Raw genomic sequence first — 20,577 nt, 5'->3', positions numbered from 1 at the left:
CTCCTCAGGGGTCTGCCCCTGCTGCTGTTAGAGCTTCTGATAGTCGGCCGGTGAAGACCGAGACGCTGAAGGCTCGGGGGAGAGCCTTCCAGTTGACCGCGGAAGAGGTCCGCGCAGCGCCCGATGCCGTGGCTGGTATGTATTCTTTCATGTAATTATTTTCATGTTTGAGATTTTTTGCTTATATTATGATATGCGTAGGTACTTTTCTTGTGAGTTATGTACCTGCTTTAGTGTTATTTGACTCGGGTGCGAGTCGATCTTTTATATTGTTGGTTTTTAGTCAGCACATCAGTATTAGTCGAGAGGCGTTGAGTCGACCTTTGAGAGTCTCCATCGCCGACGAGAGAGCAGTGTATGCCACAGAGGTGATTCGAGGATGTGTACTCGAGATTTTCGGTGTAGAGTTTCCTATTGATTTGGTCCCGATTGCGATGGGGGACGTCTGTGTCATCGTAGGCATGGATAGGTTGATCAGATTTGGAGCAGTTATCGATTGTGAGCGGCAACTGGTGGCTATACGAGACCCAAGTGGAGGAGTTCTTAGGGTGTACGGCGAGGGTACCCGCCCCGATTCAGCGTTTTGTTCGGCTGCTAGAGCGAGGCAGAGTCTACAGCAGGGCTGTAGTGGTTTTGTAGCGTATTTGATGGATACGAGAGTTGGTGCAGAGAGACCAAGTATGGTTGAGGAGGTTCCGATAGTGCGTGAATTTCCAGATGTCTTTACCGAGGAGTTACCAGGTGTGCCTCCCAAGAGGCAAGTTGAGTTTCGCATTGATTTGATTCCAGGGGCAGCACCTATTGCCAAGGCGCCCTATCACCTTGCACCTCCGGAGATGCAGGAGTTATCCTCGCAGCTTCAGGAGCTGCTGGGGAAGGGGTTTATACGGCCGAGCAGCTCGCCGTGGGGAGCACCAATCCTTTTTGTGAAGAAAAAGGATGGCTCACACCGAACGTGCATAGGTTATCGAGAGCTGAACAGGTTAACGGTCAAGAACCGTTATCCTTTGCCGAGGATCGACGATTTGTTCGATCAGCTGCAGGGAGCGTCTTGGTTTTCCAACATTGATTTGAGATTTGGATATCATTAGATGAGGGTGCGCGAGGAGGATATCCAGAAGACCGCATTCAGGACTCGTTATGGGCATTACAAGTTCGTGGTGATGCCATTCGGGCTCACCAATGCGCCTGCAACGTTCATGGATCTCATGAACAGGGTATGTAGACCGATGCTGGTCGATCAGTGATTGTGTTCATTGACGACATTTTGGTGTATTCGAGATCCAGGGAGCAGCATGAGGAGCATTTGCGAGAAATCCTCAGTATGTTGAGATCGGAGAGGCTTTACGCCAAATTCTCCAAGTGCGATTTTTGGTTACGGGAGGTGCAGTTCCTTGGTCACCTCATTAACCAAAAGGGGATTTTGGTCGATCTGGCCAAGATCGAGGTGGTGATTAGTTGGGAGGTGCCAAAATCTCCTTCTGAGATCAGGAGTTTTCTAGGGTTGGCCGGCTATTATCAGAGGTTCATCAGGGATTTCTCCAAGATTGCTGTTCCTCTCACCAGGTTGACCCGGAAGGGTGTGGTGTTCAGCTGGGGCCCAGAGCAGCATGCCTCATTTGAGACTCTTCGCCAGAGATTGTGCGAAGCCCCGGTGTTGGCTCTTCCAGAGGGAATGGAGGACTTCGTGGTGTATTGTGACGCGTTGATATCTTGGTTGGGCGCGGTGTTGATGCAGAGGGGGCATGTGATCGCGTACGCATCAAGGCAGCTGAAGCCCCATGAGACAAGGTATCCCGCCCACGATCTAGAGTTGGGGGCTGTGGTGTTCGCCCTCAAGATTTGGCACCATTATCTGTATGGGGTTCGGTGTACGATATACACGAACCACAAGAGTTTGAAGTATTTGATGGATCAGCCAAACCTGAACATGTGTCAGAGGAGATGGTTGGATGTAGTAAAGGATTATGATTGTTAGATCTTGTACCACCCGGGCAAGGCTAATGTGGTAGCCGACGCCCTGATTCGTAGGGCAAAGAGCGCCCCGATTCAGGATATTTGTATGAGATTGACGGCGATGACTCCGATGTTGGACACCATCAGAGGGGCTCAGGCTGAGGCAGTGAGACTGGAGAACCGTAAGAGAGAGCGAGTTATCGGATAGGTGTCAGAGTTCGTGTCAGATAGCAGAGGGCTTATGACCTTCCAGGGTCGAATTTGGGTACCGTTTGTGGAGGAACGCGTACCATCTTGATGGATGAGGCGCATAGATCGAGATTCTCGATCCATCCCGGGGCCACTAAGATGTTTCTGGATCTTAAAAGGGTGTATTGGTGGCCCTGTATGAAGAGAGATGTAGCGTGGTTTGTTGAGAGGTGCCTAACTTGTAGTAGGGTTAAAGCCGAACATCATAGACCGCATGGTAAGTTGCAGCCACTGGAGGTCCCAGAGCGGAAATGGGAGCAGATATCCATGGATTTTATCACCAAATTATGGAGAACGGCGAGGGTGTCGATGCGATTTGGGTGATAGTAGACCACTTGACTAAGAGCGCTCACTTTCTCGCCATTAGTGAGAGTTCTTCTGCGGAGAAGTTAGCAGAGATATATGTGAGAGAGGTGGTATCGCGGCATGGGGTGCCGATCTCGATTGTGTCAGATCGAGATGTGCGTTTCACTTCCAGGTTTTGGAAGAAATTCCATGAGGAGTTGGGTACGAGGCTGCATTTTAGTACCGCATACCACCCGCAGACTGACTGTCAGAGCGAGCGGACGATTCAGACGCTCGAGGACATGCTCCGAGCATGTGTGTTGGATTTTGGCGGAAGTTGGGACACGTATTTGCCCTTAGCGGAGTTTTCCTACAACAACAGCCATCATTCGAGCATTGGAATGCCGCCCTTTGAGCTGTTGTATGGGAGGAGGTGTCGGACTCCCATTTGTTGGGGAGAGGTGGGACAACGAGTGATAGGTAGCACGGAGATTGTGCTTCAGACGACAGAGCAGATACAGCAGGTCAGGCAGAGATTGTTGACCGCTCAAAGTCGCCAGAAGAGTTATGCGGATAGGCGACGATTCGAGCTTGAGTTCCAGGTCGGTGATTATGTTATCCTGAAGGTATCTCCTTGGAAAGGAGTGATTCGATTCAGGAAGAGGGGCAAGCTAGGGCCCCGATATATTGGGCCATTTAGAGTGATCACGAGGGTGGGCAGCGTAGCATATCGCTTGGAGCTACCTGCGGAGGTGGAGCAGATTCATAATGCTTTCCACGTGTCTCAGTTGAGGAAGTGTATAGCCGACGAGTCGGCGGTAGTGCCGTTAGAGGACATTCAGGTGGATGCGAGCCTGAACTACGTGGAGAGACCAGTTGCGATTGTGGATCGGAAGATCAAGGTTCTGAGGAACAAGGAGGTGCCTCTGGTGCAGGTTCAATGGCAACATCGGAGAGGATGCGAGTTGACTTGGGAGCCAGAGCGGGAGATGCGTGAGCAGCATCCGGAGCTATTTTAGGAATGAGTCTTCGAGGGCGAAGACTGTTTCAAGTGGGGGAGATTTGTAACATCCGGAGTTTCAGGTATTATATTTATTTTTTGAATTTCAAGTTTTGTTGAAGAACTCGGCGATTTGATGCGTAGACTCGCCGAGTAGAGACGCGAATAATTATCCGGGTGGATGGATGGACTCGGCGAGTCGCCCCATGGACTCGGCGAGTCCACGCTGTTTAATGAAACCCTAATTCCTTGGGTTTGGGGCCTATTTAAGGGGCTTTATGGCCGTCATTTGCGGCTACCAGACCCCAGAGATAAACCCTAAGTGAGCTAGAGCGTCTGTGAGAGGAAAGGAGCCATTTCTTAATCATTGCTAGTGTTTTTGCAAATAGAATAGGACCAAGACAAGAGGTGGCTGAAGAGGGTGCTATTCCAGTGAATCCAGGGCTCAGAGACTTCATTTTGAGGTATTCATTCGACCCTTCTTCAGTTTATGGTGTAATTCTTAGAGTTAGGGCTTTTTAGCCCCTTTAGAGGATGGTTATATGGAGTAATTGGTCCCCTCTTGTGTTGGTGCAGTAGATCTGGACCCAAAGAGGTCCATAAGCCCTTTTCCCTTGAGCTTTATGAGTGTTAATGGGGGTTATGAGCTTTGGATGTCATTTTAGAGGTCATATCCTCAGATAAGGCCTTTAAGCCTTTGCATGAGCACTAAGATGTTAGCTTTACGTGATTATAATGCTTTGGGAAGCTGGATCTATGGTTTAGAGGAGCGGATCTGACCTCAGGAGGTCAGTTCAGCTTGAGCATGAAATGAACTCACCGAGTCCAATAGCCGACTCGGCGAGTAGGACGAGGGTTTTCCCGATAATCACATAGTTGGTGACTCACTGAGTTGGGGAAGTGACTCGGTGAGTCAGAGGGAATCTAGAGGGCAGAGTGCACGATGGTACTCGCCGAGTCAGGAGCCGGACTCGGCGAGTTGGGTCGGGAAATTTCACAGATTGTGATCTGTGATGATTTGCAAAGTTGAGGGTTGACGCAGTAAGTCGAAGGAGGACTTGGAGAGTGAAGAAAACGTGTGGACTCGACGAGTCACAGTTGTGCACTCGGCGAGTTTGGTCAAGGTTGACCGTTGACTTCGTTGACTTTTAGGGTTAGTCAATGTTTTGACCTTAGAGTCATCGGAAGGGTAGGATAGTCTTTTACCCTTCCTAGAGGATGTATATATATATATATATATATATATATATATATATATATATATATAGAGAGAGAGAGAGAGAGAGAGAGAGATTAGCCTAGCCCTGAGGGTTGTATTAATTAGAGTATTTATTTCATGTGATTAGGCAGGGGCTAGACCAGAGTTTACCGAGTCAGAGATTTGCTGAAATATCGGAGGTGAGTCTTCTTACTATACTTTACCTTGAGTAGGTAATCTGAGTTATGTGATACAGTGTTTGTATGCTATATATGTGTTATGTGTTGCACTGCATTATTCTATGTGTTTTATGTTGTGCATATTTACAGAGTTAGAACCGGAAGGTTCATAGAGATAGAACCTGAGGGTTCACAGAGTTTGGGTGCACGGACCCATAGAGTTATAGCCTCGAGTGGCTAATATGTGTTATATATGGTATTTTGGGGAACTCACTAAGCTTTGTGGTTACAGTGTTTCGTGTTATGTGTTTTAGGTACTAGTGAGGATCGCGGAAAGGCACTGACTTGATCAGTTCACACACTGGATTTTTATGTTATGAGATCTTGGGATTGATATATGTTATGAATTGAGTTTTAAACAATGATGCTTTTATAAATAATGAATGAATTATGTTTTTATAAGATGCAAAAAATTGTTTTGAAATTTACGGTGTTACAATTAACCAATGTACAACGAGATGTCAAATCAGGAAAAAAATTGTTTAACTAACTACGGATGAAAATCGTCACTACAAAAAATAAGGCCTACAAAGACAATAAAGCCTACAGAGACAATAAGTTGTCAGTATACCTTAGGCGGGAAAGAAAAGTGTTTACACGGTTTCCTCAAAAATTTGCAGACTATATAGTATAGCTTACGCCAAATGTAGTTTTATTTATTTATATTTCATTTTACAGAAAATAGAAACGACGTCAGTTTTCATGGGCTATCTCGACGACAAGTTGTCGGTATAGAATGATAGTGATCCGTGTGATACTCAGTTTCGATGACTTGTCGTCGGTAAATATATTCATATTTATTTTATTTTTTATTTACGAAAAGATTATTCGACGTCTTGTGACTTAACTCTATATCGACGACATGTCGTCGGTATAAGGTTTTAACTTATCTGCTTCGTTCGACCGTCTCTCAGTTGCAGCGCCACACCAAAAGCTCTCTCTCTCTCTCTTTCTCACTCTCTCTCTCTCGCGAGGAATTTCCACATTTCTAATTTTATGTTTATGACAAAAAGAAAATATGTTCTCCGACATTGATGGAAACTCTTTATTTATTAAAACTTTCAACGTTTTCATCGTCACTTTGACCAAAGAGAAGTCGCTTCCAAAATATTTTGATAATTTCTTTGAAGATGTCTTGACAAGGAATCCGCACTACTAGAAATTGAGGAAACGGGGACGGACAATTTTGTCGCTGGTTATCGGCGACAGAAATTGTCGGTTGAAAAAAGCCTTATCGCTAAGTGTTAGCGATGGATTCAGCGACGAGTTTAGCGATGAAATAGAAACGGATTAGCGATGAAACAAATTACTTAGTAAACCCCAAAAGTGTCAAAATCTAATTTTATGGGTAGGTTATTTCCTTGGGTGAGCTTTACGATGTTGTACATCTTGACGATTTCTTGTTTTTTGGCCTCAATTTATTTGCATTCCGCCTTAAGCTCTCCTTGCATCTCCTTATGAATACAATCAACAATAACCTATAAAACAACAATAACCAAGTTCATATCAAATAAAACATCATGCCATATCATTCAATTAATAGCAACATACTTTTAACTTGATAAACAAGCTATAAACAATTAATACCGACATACTTTAAACTTGGAAAAGGAATTATTAATTATTAAGCATCAGGACATATTATTAAATAAATAGTAACATACATTTCTACACACAGCAAAGTCAACTCCGCTTACCTGTGTAGACATCCATATATGTAGTATTGACACTTTATTCCTTTATGTTTTATCTAAAGCTTTCCCAATCTTCACGACAGTACTTAAGTGACTTGTACTAGTGACAATACTACAAAATCGATAACAAAGTATGATTTTATTAGATAATAGACTACGGTTATAGTATCATACTCTAAGAGTGTTGGTTTCGCCTCAACCGCTCATTAGGAACATGTAATCCAGAGATCATATCAAGGTCAAACCCAAAGGTACCCTCTCCATTCTTGGTTGCTCTTCAACATACCATTTTTTTTAAATGTAAGCAAATAACAATATCTTAATTACCAGTACATCATTCTTTGGCAATCCCTCATCGCTTCTCAATTAAGAACCAAGATAAGTTATTACCCAAAATGGTAACCTAAGTGCCATATTGATCCAACACATGATTTTTGTTAATAGCTCTGCCACCAACCATTAAAACAATGACCAACAGTTTAAAGAAACAAAAACTATTTCAAGGAAAATAAGGAAATATGAAAGAATTATAACTAATAAAATCAAAATGAGGTACATGTTTACGAACTCACTGGTAACCCCTGCATATTTGAACTATAATGAAACACCTATATTCAAATCCAATAGTAAAATATAAATCCAGATAGATTCAATAAAAACATCAACATATGGAACTTAAAACTGATCTCATATCCTTATATTATTATAATATCTTGAGTAAAAAAAAAAGAAATAAATAAATATAAGGATATAGTGTAGGGACAACATTTGTATATAAGAACATGCTATACAATAAGAGCCATCTACAAATCTATTTTTGCATAGTAAATCAAACCCCCACTGCAGTGTTCTATGTGTACTTATTCCTCCTCGGTTTCTCTATTACCGTTCTAGTAATTGTTTTTCTCATATTGAACAAAATCAAATCAATCCGTATTGTACAAAATGTACGTAAGATAAAAGGAATAAAAATAGAGTAAGAGATTATCTTACCTTTAAATGTTTCTGGTATGTGAACACCCTTACCTAACTCCCAGAAAACAAAGTAGCAAAAATCCATACATTTCTATAAGCAAAACACAAACAAAATGCTAAAACAAAAATCCCTGACTAGTTGCTTACTAAGAAAAGTAGTTAACAAAATCAATAACTAAAATTGGGAAGAAATAATGAAAGAGCCCATTACCTGGGTATTTTTTCCAAGGTTCGGTCATCTACTCATCACAATGCGATTCTAAAATAAAATCACCCCTAAAAAACCAATTCAATCGATATAGGTCGAAACACTATTAGATTAAACCCCATTACAAGATCAATTGTGGTTCGTAGTTCATACTAAGCAAGTGACATGAAACATAAGCACAACCTGTGTTGAGAAAGCATGTAAATTATTGGTCATAACAAAAAAAATAAGGACATGAAATTTACCCAAGTGAGAGAGAGAGAGAGAGAGAGCAGTGTAGGTAACAAGGAATAGTTTGAATGTGGAGTAAGGCAACCCGTATGTAACGATGATCGGATGTAAAGAACACACCACCAGGGGAAAATGTTTGCTCATTGTTGCAATTTTGACTTTGAATAGGAAACTAAGCCGGAGGAGGGAACTAGGTGATTAGGGTACTCAAGAAGGTGAGTAAGCAGGAAGAGTTTGGTAGCATGGAGGGAATTAAAAAATTGGTTGATTAGGGTAAAGGGGTTTTATGTTTGAAGAGAGTAGATTTCGTACGAAAGTGAAAGTGTTATTTGGGGGGAATGAATTAATTGGGAAGGAGAGAATTTGGGAATCAAATAATTGGAAGGAATTAGAGGGAATGAAATTCAACAGCCAATTTTATCAATCGATTAGCGAGGGATATATTATGTCATTAATCCCTCTCTAATCTGTCACAAAGATGTTGATTAATAAAGAAAACAGATCCATCGCTGATCCCTAGTAAATCCGTCGTAGATCAGTGAGGGATTATGTCACTTGCAGTATCATAACAATTGAATATACATGACACCGAGCAATCTAAACATCATATATTGAGATAACAAACTTAGATTGTTTACATATTGTATTTTTTCTTCGAGTTACACAAAAGATACATAAGTAGAAAACTTCAAACTACAGCTAAATGGTCTTGCATCAACATCCCTTGTTACCTGTTTACCTAGATAGATCCTTGAGAATACAAGTCGTTTTGAAAAGCGTCAACTAAAAAGTTGGTGAGTTCATAAGCATTTTTGTATAAAATCGTTTACACTTGTTTAGAATCGTTTGTATTGTACTTTCAGAAAATCAGATATTTTCTATGAAATCGTTTGGAGTCTTGCCTTGAAAATCCTTATAAGGAGTGATCTTTGAAAAGTATTGTAATTTGTGAAAGTGAGTTGTGTCTGAGAGTAGTTCTTTTGAATAATAATAATCAATCGCTTCAAGAAAAATCCCCTATTTGCAAAACGGAAACATGGTTGAAAATTTAGTTCCTCTTATCGAGTAAAATTGAGTGTGCGTTCTAGTTTATCGTTATCGAAATCGTAGAAAAATCGTTCTCTCCAGAGAATCCTATATTTTCTGCCATAAAATATTCGTAAGTTCTGGTTTATCGTTATCGAAATCGTAGAAAATCGTTTTCTCCAGAAAATCCTGTATTTTCTGCTATAAAATATTCGTAAGTTCTAGTTTATCGTTATCGAAATCGTATAGAGTCCTACGCCTTTTAATTTGTAAAATAGCAGTATTACGATTCTATACTTGTTAGGAGAAAGAATCAACATGGCAATTATAAACATTCTACACGGTGAAAAGAAAGGACAGTCAACGCAACACTTGCGAACCATCACCTTATCACGTATACGGCAGTCAACACAACGTGCCAAAATTTATTTATGAGGTTTTCCTTAAATAAATTTCTAGTTAATATAACATATTCTAGTGAGTCGTTATAACCATACTAATCTGACGGAGTGCCTGTTTTGGCGTTTCTCAGGCGCCCTCGGTTTGGAAAAGACATTTGTCACCCTAGACTGGCCTATCTAGCTGTAGCGAACAGCGAAGGTGCGGGGTGTCAACCCCGTATAGATCTATACACAAATTCTCGCTCTCTCTCCAAGAGACTCTAGCTATAACTCCTTACAGGACTTAGACGTACACTGATATTTTTATATTTAGGTACTTTTGAGATTTGTCTGACTAGAATATTAACAACTTTTGAGTAATCGTTAGACATCCATTATTTGTTACATAAATAATGAAATTCGTACTTATTGAATAGAAATATCGTTCTCGTTCCATATCGTTGATCGTGCTCATTAACTGGGTGTTCGTGTTCGTTCCTTTTTGTTTATTAAAAAATTGAGTCATTTTAGCCAAGAGAAAAAGTGCCAAGTTATAATTTGTATAAATTTATAACTGCCGGTTATGACACGCATTTTCTGTTTTATGACATATAGAACATTACTTTATGTTCTTGGAGGTTTTATGAAAGCAGCTTATGACATGCAAATATATCTGTCATAAGGCTCTATTTGTATATTTTCTTGACGCAAACTTTTATATCGAATATTTATAAAATACCCCCCGATACTTTGCATATAGTTCACAAAGTTTCCATTTTCGAAAATTACTAGAAATGGTGTCCACTTATCAAGATCCATATTATAACTTTTATTTCTAGACATGAAATAAAGGGATTAAGTTGGACACACCCAATAGTTTGAGGCTCTTTTGTACAAAGTATCATTTGTTCTTTATGAAATTTAGAAGTCCTTCGTTCATGAATATATTACTAAATAATAATTTAATAACATTTCAAACACACATACAAACATACATATATATGCAATCATTTAAGAATTTAGGCAAAATTTGACTTGTACTCTCCCCTAAAAACATTAAAACATTGAAAAATGTGGGGGTATGAAGCTCACCTTGAGCTGGTTGAAGAGATGTTTGGAGTTATGGAGTGAAGATCTCAAGCTTAAACTCCTGGCTGAGATGGGGAACTTCTCTAGGGAAAAATGTTTTCTTTAAGGTGATTATCACATATTATTATGAATAAAATAATATGGATTCATCTTGAAATATTAATAAATATTAGATGCGTGGAGAACCTACTTTAAAATTTCCAGGAAGAATTTTGAGAATTTTGCTTCCAACAAGATCCTTATTTTGCTCTTGGGGATAAGCTTTTGGGAGGAAATGAGAGGAGTGAGAGGAAATGGATTGCCCAATCTTTCTTCTATTGTCGTGATTTAGAGTAAGAAAAAGGGAGGGAATCTTTGGTGCATTGGAATCTAGTGGTCCATGCATGGATATTTGGTGGGTAAAGCATGGGATACTGTGATTTGCATAGGAAATGAGGAATTTCGTCAAATCATAAAGTCAATCCCTTTGTCCTTTTTGATTTAGGATAAGGTTTTCCTAAATCCCAAACATTTATTTTTATGAAAAATATGCTTAAAATAATTAATTTTAGCATTAAATAGGGGTTTCAGGGGTCTTAGTTACGAAAAACACGAGTTTGGTGGGATTCTCGACCTCAAAATTGAGAAAAGGTCTGAAATGGTCCAAAATCTGGAGCTAAGAGGTGAATTACGGAGTCATAAGGTGAAATCCAAAGCTCCTCTTAGAATTCCGGAGTGGAGGGTCAGTTCTGCGAGGGTCGGAAGTGGCCAACACGTGTGTTCCGGAGGTGTTGTGCGAGTTCCGAAGTCAATCCTTACTTCCGGAGTCAGGTGCGAAACAGGTAAGTCCGGACCGCGACATTCGGAGATGCGAAGTTGACTAGTCTTCCAAAGCCAACTAATATGTCTAGATAAGAGGCTTCTTCCGGAGCAAAGAAGATTCCGAAGCAAAGGAGATTCTAAAGTGAGAAGCTTCTTGGTTTCTTAAATGGTATCCGGACTAAGAGGGTTCCGGACCAAGAGGGTCCTTTTGGGGTTTCCAGTTTCGGTTTTGAGCTGTTTTCATGTGAGGAAAGTGCTTAGGAAGATTTGAGAGAGATTTCACATACTTGGAGAGATTTGAGAGAGATTTCACATACGTGGAGAGATTTGGGAGAGATTTCACATACTTGGAGAGATTTGAGAGAGATTTCACATACTTGGAGAGATTTGGGAGAGATTCACTATACTTGGAGAGATTTCGCATACTTAGGGAGATTTGGGAGATATTCACTATTCTTGGAGAGATTTGGGAGAGATTCACTATACTTGGAGAGATTTTGCATACTTAGAGAGATTTGGGAGAGATTCACTATTCTTGGAGAGATTTAAGAGAGATTCACTATACTTGGAGACATTTCTCATACTTAGAGAGATTTGGAAGAGATTCACTATTCTTGGAGATATTTGGGAGATATTCACTATACTTGGAGAGATTTTGCATACTTAGAGAGATTTGGGAGAGATTCACTATTCTTGGAGAGATTTGCATTCTAACACTATATGGCTCCTTAGGAAATCGTATTGAACACTTAGGTGTGTTGGTACAAGTCTCAGAATAGTCCTTGCTTACTTGAGGATGAAATTTCCTAGCCAAAAAGGCTGGTTGTGACAGATTTTTTCCCTCGCTAAATCTATTGGCGATACCTAGTTTTCTAGTAGTGTAGTGAGACCAAAAATCTCCAACATTAAGTGTAAATAAAACAAAAAAATCAAGTGTCTTGAAGTATGACAAAATACCGTACGTTTGATTTTCGGTTATGTAAACTAGATGCCTAATGTTCACTATAACTATAACTAAGAACCTTGACAACCTCCGAAAAAAAAATTCCAAACTTATTATTGTTTTATACCGTGAGACCATCTTGTATCTCCGATTTGAACAACAGAAATATCTTGATTAACCCTTATCAGATCTCAATTTCACATTACCAATTTCTTGTTGAACCGTTTCCTTGTAACTCTCCCATACAATAACTTTTATGTTACAAGAAGCACACACCACATTAACCGTCAAAGCTCATTACTTAAAGAAATCATCAGCACCATTGTGGTTTTTTGCTACAACCACATTCACTAATTCAAGTTGGTGTGCAAAAATAGCGTACATAATATGTCAACGATATCTTTCAATATCAATGCTTTTAAACTGTTGAATACACCTCGCATATTACTTGCTCTATCATATCGTTGCCCACTTATCTATCTATCTATCTATATATATATATATATATATATATATATATATATATATATATATATATATATATATCTTACCTATTTCGAAAAATATATATGTAAATAAGAAATAAAATAGATAAAGATTCAAATACATTAAAAAATATATAATTTCTCACATGAGATATACTCAAATTACTTTTGGTAAATATGGAATCAATGGCTAACACATTATGACTTTTTAAGTTAGTTTTTTTATTTAATCAAGTAATTGGACAAAAAATTTTAGTAGTTTCACTTGTATATAAAAAAATAATCAAAATTTTGTTTACACTACTACGAAAAATTTAAGGCATATCACAGGCTACTACGAGCTATATGTCAGTTCCGTCCTTGAGTCTGTCATAATTATAATGTTAAGTTTCTTAAGAAAAGATTACAAAAGGCATAATTGTATGTCGTAAAATTATGTCATGTATTAATAAAAATTACGACGTACAAACATATGCCATGTTTTAATGTCATACATCAAACTTAAAAAAAGGTGCCAAACGCTCAATTTTTGTATGCCATCTTGAAAAAATCATGTATGTCTTTTAATTTCTTGCTATTGCTTAAGGACTGCTTCGATTGCTCTCATTCTCAACATTTAGTATGTTAAGTGTAAACAATCCACTTAAAACGACTCCTCTAAGCATTCAAGACTACCTCCTTATTGCCACTACCTCGGTCACACCCTCATGAAATCGAACGGCATTTTAAGGTTACTTCCATTCTTGTCTGGTTAAAAAAACGGTGTGTCTAGGAGTCTTCAAATCGTCGCTAAAGCAAATTGCATCTCCTTTTCGCCTTTACCAAAAGCACAAAACAATTGTATCAAGTTGAAATAGGGGAAGAACAATATCCATAGAAGTTTAAGACTTAAAATCGATGGTATGAATACTAGTTTAACGAGCTTCAAGCATAACTATTCACAAACAACTTTTGTCACACTCCCGACCGACGACGGAAGCGTTGGGTTGTGCAACGTTAGGATATTGGATCATAGATAGAAATAACATTGAACAGTACACAAATATTATAAAAAAGGTACTTTTTATTTATTATGTAAATTAGGTTACACAGGTATCCGAGGTACAAATACGATACGAAAGCAAATACAATAATAAAACACATAAGCCTCTTGATGCATCACCGGGGTCTTACCCATCTCCTTCCGGACTCATTCTCTTGAGAATACACGTGGTTTGAAAGTTCAACATAATGATTGGGAGTTGACAGGTTTTGTATAGTTTAAAAGGGTTTTGTAGAGTTTCTTATGTTAACATTGTTGTTTACCCTAAACTCACATACTTGATTCGTGTTCTATCACTACTTTCTTAGGTTTATTTCCTAGTAGTAGTTTTTAGATATATTAGATTAACAATGTTACGATGATTTCCTATAATCGAGCTATGACTGTTTTTGTCGCCCTCCCAAAAATTCGACGTTTCATCAGACGTCATCAGTGTTTAGAAAGTTATGCTTGTACCAACTGCCATCGGGTTGTAGCTAGCAACCGCAAGTGGAGGTGTCCACTCCGTATACATCTTTACATATCTTTTCTGCTCACTTTTATAGAAGGTTCTTCAGCTAGGGGATGAACCATGTCTCCTCTAACACTTGTGTTATGGGGGCCTCCCCTGGTCGATCGCGTTGTTGTACTTCGTTGTATTTATATGAGATACTTATATATATATATATATATATATATATATATATATATATATATATATATATATATATGTAGGTATATCTAAGTTAGAGCATTTTTCGTAGCCGGGAATTTAGCCAGAGTAACCATTAAGTACTAAGCTTATACAAAGATTGACTACAATAATGACTAGAGAAACAATGTTTCCTGGAAACTGTCCATCGTAACAACTAGATATGATGTTTTCTATCAGTGTGAGTCACGTAACAACTAAGCATAATATTATCCTAAAAAGTAGGACATAATATCTACCGTGCATAATATCATCCTACTATTCTAAGCATAGTCATATTAATAAGGTCATACAGTTAGCAATATCTATGAATGTGAGTGTTTATAACATGTATTCCCCCCTCCCCCCGAAATGGTTTGAAAATAGTAAAGTGGGGCTGTGAACTCACCCTTGATGTGTGAAATCATGAATGTAGGGTAGAATTCGGGACTCCGGAACTCGGGAGACGCTCAAGAATTCGTGGCACGAAAATCGAAAGAGAGTGTGGTGTGTTCTAAGGTGTGAGGGTTTGAACCGTTGGGACCCGTTATTTATAGCCATATTTGGACTGCATGTCGCTCAATTGCATGTGAGCCACAAGGAGTTGCCATGTGTCCTCATATCCTTGTGTAACGTCATCCATATCCTCATATCCCCATGCCTCTTGGTGTGGAAAACTCATTATTTCATGCTATCAAGCCAACAACCCCTCCCTTCCCCTCCTCACCTATCAACATCTCCTTGCTCACGTTGATGACTCCTCTGCAACCCCTCCTTCCTACCATTTGGTTGAGGAAAAGTAGGTTGAGAACCCTGCTTTTGTGGAATGGCATGTCATGGATCAATGGGCCGTTATCCTTCTTCAAGTCTCCCTCACGGAAGAAGCATTTTTTGAGGTCGTGGGACTCTCTTCCGTTCGTGCTATATGGACCGCTTTTGAATTAGCCTATGAAACTCTTCCATGGAACTGGTACAAAATCTTTGTGATCAACTTCGGCTTCTTTCTAAAGGCACCTCTACCGTCTTCGAATATGGACGGAAATTTAAGGTGATTTGTGATCAACTTGCGGCTATCGTCCAAGCCGTTGACAAATCTAATAAAAATCATGATATCTTATATGGCCTTGGCGGCGCTTTTTAGGCTTTTTCCATTGGAGTTCAGACCTCTCAGCTCACTCACACTTTTTGGGACCCCCTTGCTCAAACCGAAGGTCATAAGCTCTTCATGAAATCCATCTACGTGAACTCCACACCCACCGTCGGCTTTACTGCTGAATCAGCGCCCATCGGGGCTGCTGCCTCAGTTTCTGCTAGTCAGGGTTGGGGTGGTGACTCCGATGGCCGTGGTGGTCCTTGTGGTGGTCGTGGTCGTGGCCACCGGCCACCCCATTGCCTACTATGCCGACAAAACTGTCATTTTGCTAATGCTTGTCCACAACTTCCGACATTTGCTTCTAAGTCCGCTCCTAGTGAAGCCAATTTAGCCAAAGCCTTCTTTGCAAATTGTTGTGTGACCCCACTTTGCAAATTGTTGTGTGACCCCACCTGGCCCGTATTGGTATATTGATTTCGGTCCCTCGGACCACATGTTTTCTTCTTCGTACTCGGTCACTAAACCCCAACCTTTTGTTGGTGATGGCTCGGTTCATTTCGGTAATGGTAATACTCTTCCCATTACTGCTATTAGGACTTCCTCTCTTCCCAACGGTATTCGATTGCGGGATGTTTTGGTGGTCCCTCGTCTTACTAAAAAATTATTGTCTATTAGCAAGTTAACATATGAGAATAACCTAGATGTGCTTTTCTCCAACTATTTGTTTTACATTTAGGATCGGGCAACGAAATAAGTTATGGCTCAAGGAATGTGTGATGGGGGGCTTTATGTTGTTCCAAATAAACCGGTGGCTAGTGCGTTTTTTTTGCTAAGAAGCGACCCAAGGCGTCTTTTGAATTATAGCACTCACGTTTAGGGCATGTGTCTTTTGATGTTATTTCTATATTAATAAACTTGGTCATGTGTTGGTTTCTTTTATTTTACATAAACTGGTTACTTGTTTTGCTTGCCAACTTGCTAAGGCTCATCGGTTACCTTTTGACAATAATGACCAACGTGTCGGCCATGTTTTAGATTTGATCTATTGTGATATTTGGGGTCCCTCCCCGGTTGATTCGGTTGCATCATACCGATATTATGTCACCTTTATGGACGATTTCTCCCGCTTTACATGGCTTTACCCGCTCAAGTCTAAATCGGATTTTTTTAGCATTTTCGAGATATCTATCGCCTTTCTAGAGACTCAATTCTCTACCAAAATTAAAGGTTTTCAAAGTGATAGGGGTACGGAATTTCTAAATAATAAAGTAAAGGCGTTATTACATAAACATGGTATATTTCATCGCATCACATGCACATATACCCCCAACAAAACGGGCGGGTTGAACACAAAGATCGTCACATTGTGGAGACAGGCCTCACAATGATGTTTCACGCTCACATTCCAATTATTTCTTATTGGGCTCATGCTTTTAGCTCTGCCGTGCATGTAATTAATCGTCTCCCCATGAGGTGTTGTCCATGAAATCCTCATTTGAGGTCTTGTTTGGACGGGTGCCATCTTATGAGAATTTTTGCATTTTTGGGTGTCAGGTCTATCCATATTTCTATGACTATGCGGATCATAAACTTTCTCCGCAGAGCATACCTTGTGTTTTTATGGGTTATCACTCTAAATATAAAGGCTACTTATGTCTCGATCCAGTTTCGACACGGGTTTTTGTTACCCCTCATGCTCAGTTTGATGAAGAGTGCTTCATGTTTCGTGACACCCACACAAATGCTCCTATTGGGTCCTTACCCTTGCACACATTTCTTGTTGATCAGCTCCCCCCATTCCAGTCCCTGATGACGCTGTCCCGGCCTCTCCAAGTACCCCAGGACTCGCGGCTCCTCCTCCTTGTATTGTGTGCATGGAGTCAGATCCGCCATCTCTCTCAGTAGCGACTCCTGCATCTGAGTCAATTGCTGTTACTTCACCGGGACCCGAGTCCGAGTCGCAATTTGGGTATGACTCGGAACCAACCATTGGTTCTGCTTCTGACACCGCCTTCGAGTCTAATTCCGAGCCCGATACGCCTCCGGCCTCCCGTCTGCCCCCGCCTTCGCATCCGATGACCACACACGCTAAAGCCAAGACTTTTAAGCCACGGTACTGTACTGATTTGGCACATTTAACTTCTCATGGCTTTTTTTCACAGGTCTTTTCTACTAATATTCCTTCATCCTATGATAACACTTTACGTGATCCTAAATGGTGTGAAGTGATGTGTTCCGAGATGGCGGATTTTAATCATAATCAGACGTAGACTCTTGTTACTCTTCCTACCTAGGCTAATATTGTGGGTTGTAGGTGGTTTTTTCGAACCAAATCTCGGGCCAATGGGACTGTGGAATGTCACAAGGCTCATCTCGTTGCTCAAGGGTTCAGTCAAGTTTCGGGCCTTGACTTTTCTCACGCCTTCAGTCCTTTTGTCAAGGTGGCTACTGTTCGTATTGTTCTTACTCTTGCGATTGTTAACGGGTAGCATTTGCGTCAACTTGACATGAATAACACCTTTCTCCACGGCCATTTGGGTGACACTGTCTTTATGAATCAACCCCCAGGTTTTGCGAATGCCCGTCATCCTGATTATGTTTGCAAGCTTAATAAAGCTATTTATGGTCTTAATCAGGCCCCCCCTGTGTAGTTTCATCGACTTAGTTCATTTTTAGTGCATCATGGTTTTTCCTGGAGTCGTGCAGATTCCTCTCTTTTCGTGTTTCATCGGGACTCGTGTATCTTGTATTTGTTAGTGTATGTTGATGATTTGATTGTCACTAGCTTGGGTGATGTTATTGTGTTGTCATTCATTGCTTGGCTGCATGCAGAATTTCGAATTAAGGGTCTTGGGCGTTTGAACTACTTTCTTGGGCTTGAGGCTACTCATCATCCCACAGGCTTGTTTCTCAGTTAAGAAAAGTATGCTCACGACATCGTCTCGTGAACCGGTCTTCTCGATGCCAAGCCCATGCTTACCCCTTGCTACCAAAACCTCCCTTGTTAGTGGTAGTCCTCTTTATGAGGATCTGACTTGCTATCGGTCCTTGGTTGGTGCAATTCAATATTTGACAGTTACGAGACCGAATATTTCTTACGCTGGTAATCAAGTTAGTCTGTTTATTGCTGCCTTGACGATTGCTCATTTTCAAGTTGTTGAACGACTTATTTGCTATGTCAAGGGAACCCTCTCATTTGGTCTCACTTTCTCATGGCCTCCGACTGTCAAGATTGTTAGCTACTCTGATGTCGATTGGGCTTGCTTCCTTGAGACTCGCCGCTCCACCTATGGGTAATTGATATTCCTTGGGCGTAATCTTGTGTCCTGTAGTGTGAAGAAGCAGCCTACTATCTCTCGCCCCAGTTGTGAGTCCGAATATCGAGCCATGACTAATACGTCTACAAAGATCATTTGGATCACTCATCTGTCGCAGGAACTACATGCCTTGCCCACCGATCTCCCCACGCTTCTCTGTGACAATCAAAGTGCGTTATTCTTTACCTAGAACCGGGTGGCTCATAATCATGCTAAGCATATTGATCTTGACTATCATTTTGTTCGTGAGCTTGTTGCTTCAGGTAAACAGGTCACTATGTTTGTTCCTACCAAGCTTCAAGTCGATGACATCTTCACTAAGAGTCTACCTCGGCCACAGTTTGAGCAGTTTCGTCGCATGCTTCGTCTTGGTGCACCTCCTTTCACTTTAGGGGGGATATTACATTAGCTCTTTATTGGTATAGTCTTTTATTCATTGTTGTATACTTGAGGGGTGTATATGTATCTTTATTTATTATATATATATATATATATATATATATATATATATAGATATATATATATATATATATATATATATATATATATATATATATATATGAGATAATCCCCATTCCTCTTGGTGTGGAAAACTCATTATTTCAATAAGGAATTGTTTAAGCCTGTAAGTCCTTTGCCAGTTCAAGAAAAGTTGGCTCAGATGGAGTTTAGAAGCGTCAATGAAAAAATTACAAGCGTCATGAGCTTAAGGTAGAAAAGGACTACCTTGAAAATCTTTGCGACCGAAGCGAAATATGTCTTATTTAGCGATCTAAAAGTGATAGGATAGTCCCTTGCTTTTCGATTCCGTCACTAATAGCAAAAAACTAGTGATAAGCCAAAACATAGTTTGACATCGATAATCTCCACTAAACACCTATATGTATGCAATTTCTGGCTATCTTTTATTTTAAAAAGTAACGTCGCTAGTAAGTGTCGGATAGTTTCCGTCATTAGCCTATTGTTTTTACATGCTTTCTCTAATAATGTGATAGGCTCACAGTCACATACAAAATTAATGTAACATCCAAAATTTCAGGTATTATATTTATTCGTTGAATTTCAAGTTTTGTGGAAGAACTCGGCAAGTTGATGCGTAGACTCGCCGAGTAGAGACGCGAATCATTATCCGGGTGGATGGCTGGTCTCGGCGAGTCACCCCATGGACTCGGCGAGTCCACGCTGTTTAATGAAACCCTAATTCCTCGGGTTTCGGGACAATTTAATGGGCTTTATGGCCGTCATTTGCGGCTACCAGACCCCAGAGAGAAACCCTAAGTGAGCTAGAGCGTTTGTGAGAGGAAAGGAGCCATTTCTTGATCATTGCTAGTGTTTTTGCAAATAGAAGAGGACCAGGACAAGAGGAGGCTGAAGAGGGTGCTAATCTAGTGATTCCAGGGCTTAGAGACTTCATTTTGAGGTATTCATTCGACCCTTCTTCAGTTTATGGTTTTAGCCCCTTTAGAGGATGGTTATACGGAGTAATTGGTCCCCTCTCGTGTTGGTGCTGTAGATCTGGACCCAAAGAGGTCCAGAGGCCCTTTTCCCTTGAGCTTTATGAGTGTTAATGGGGGTTATGAGCTTTGGATGTCATTTTAGAGGTCATATCTTCAAATAAGGCCTTTGAGCCTTTGCATGAGCACCAAGATGTTAGCTTTACGTGATTATAATGCTTTGGGATAGCTGGATCTATGGT

The sequence above is a fragment of the Lactuca serriola genome, chromosome 7 (genome assembly GCF_051521515.1).
Source record: "Lactuca serriola cultivar US96UC23 chromosome 7, Lser_US96UC23_V15, whole genome shotgun sequence".
Taxonomy (NCBI): Eukaryota; Viridiplantae; Streptophyta; class Magnoliopsida; order Asterales; family Asteraceae; genus Lactuca; species Lactuca serriola.
Note: the sequence above shows the minus strand (reverse complement) of the source record.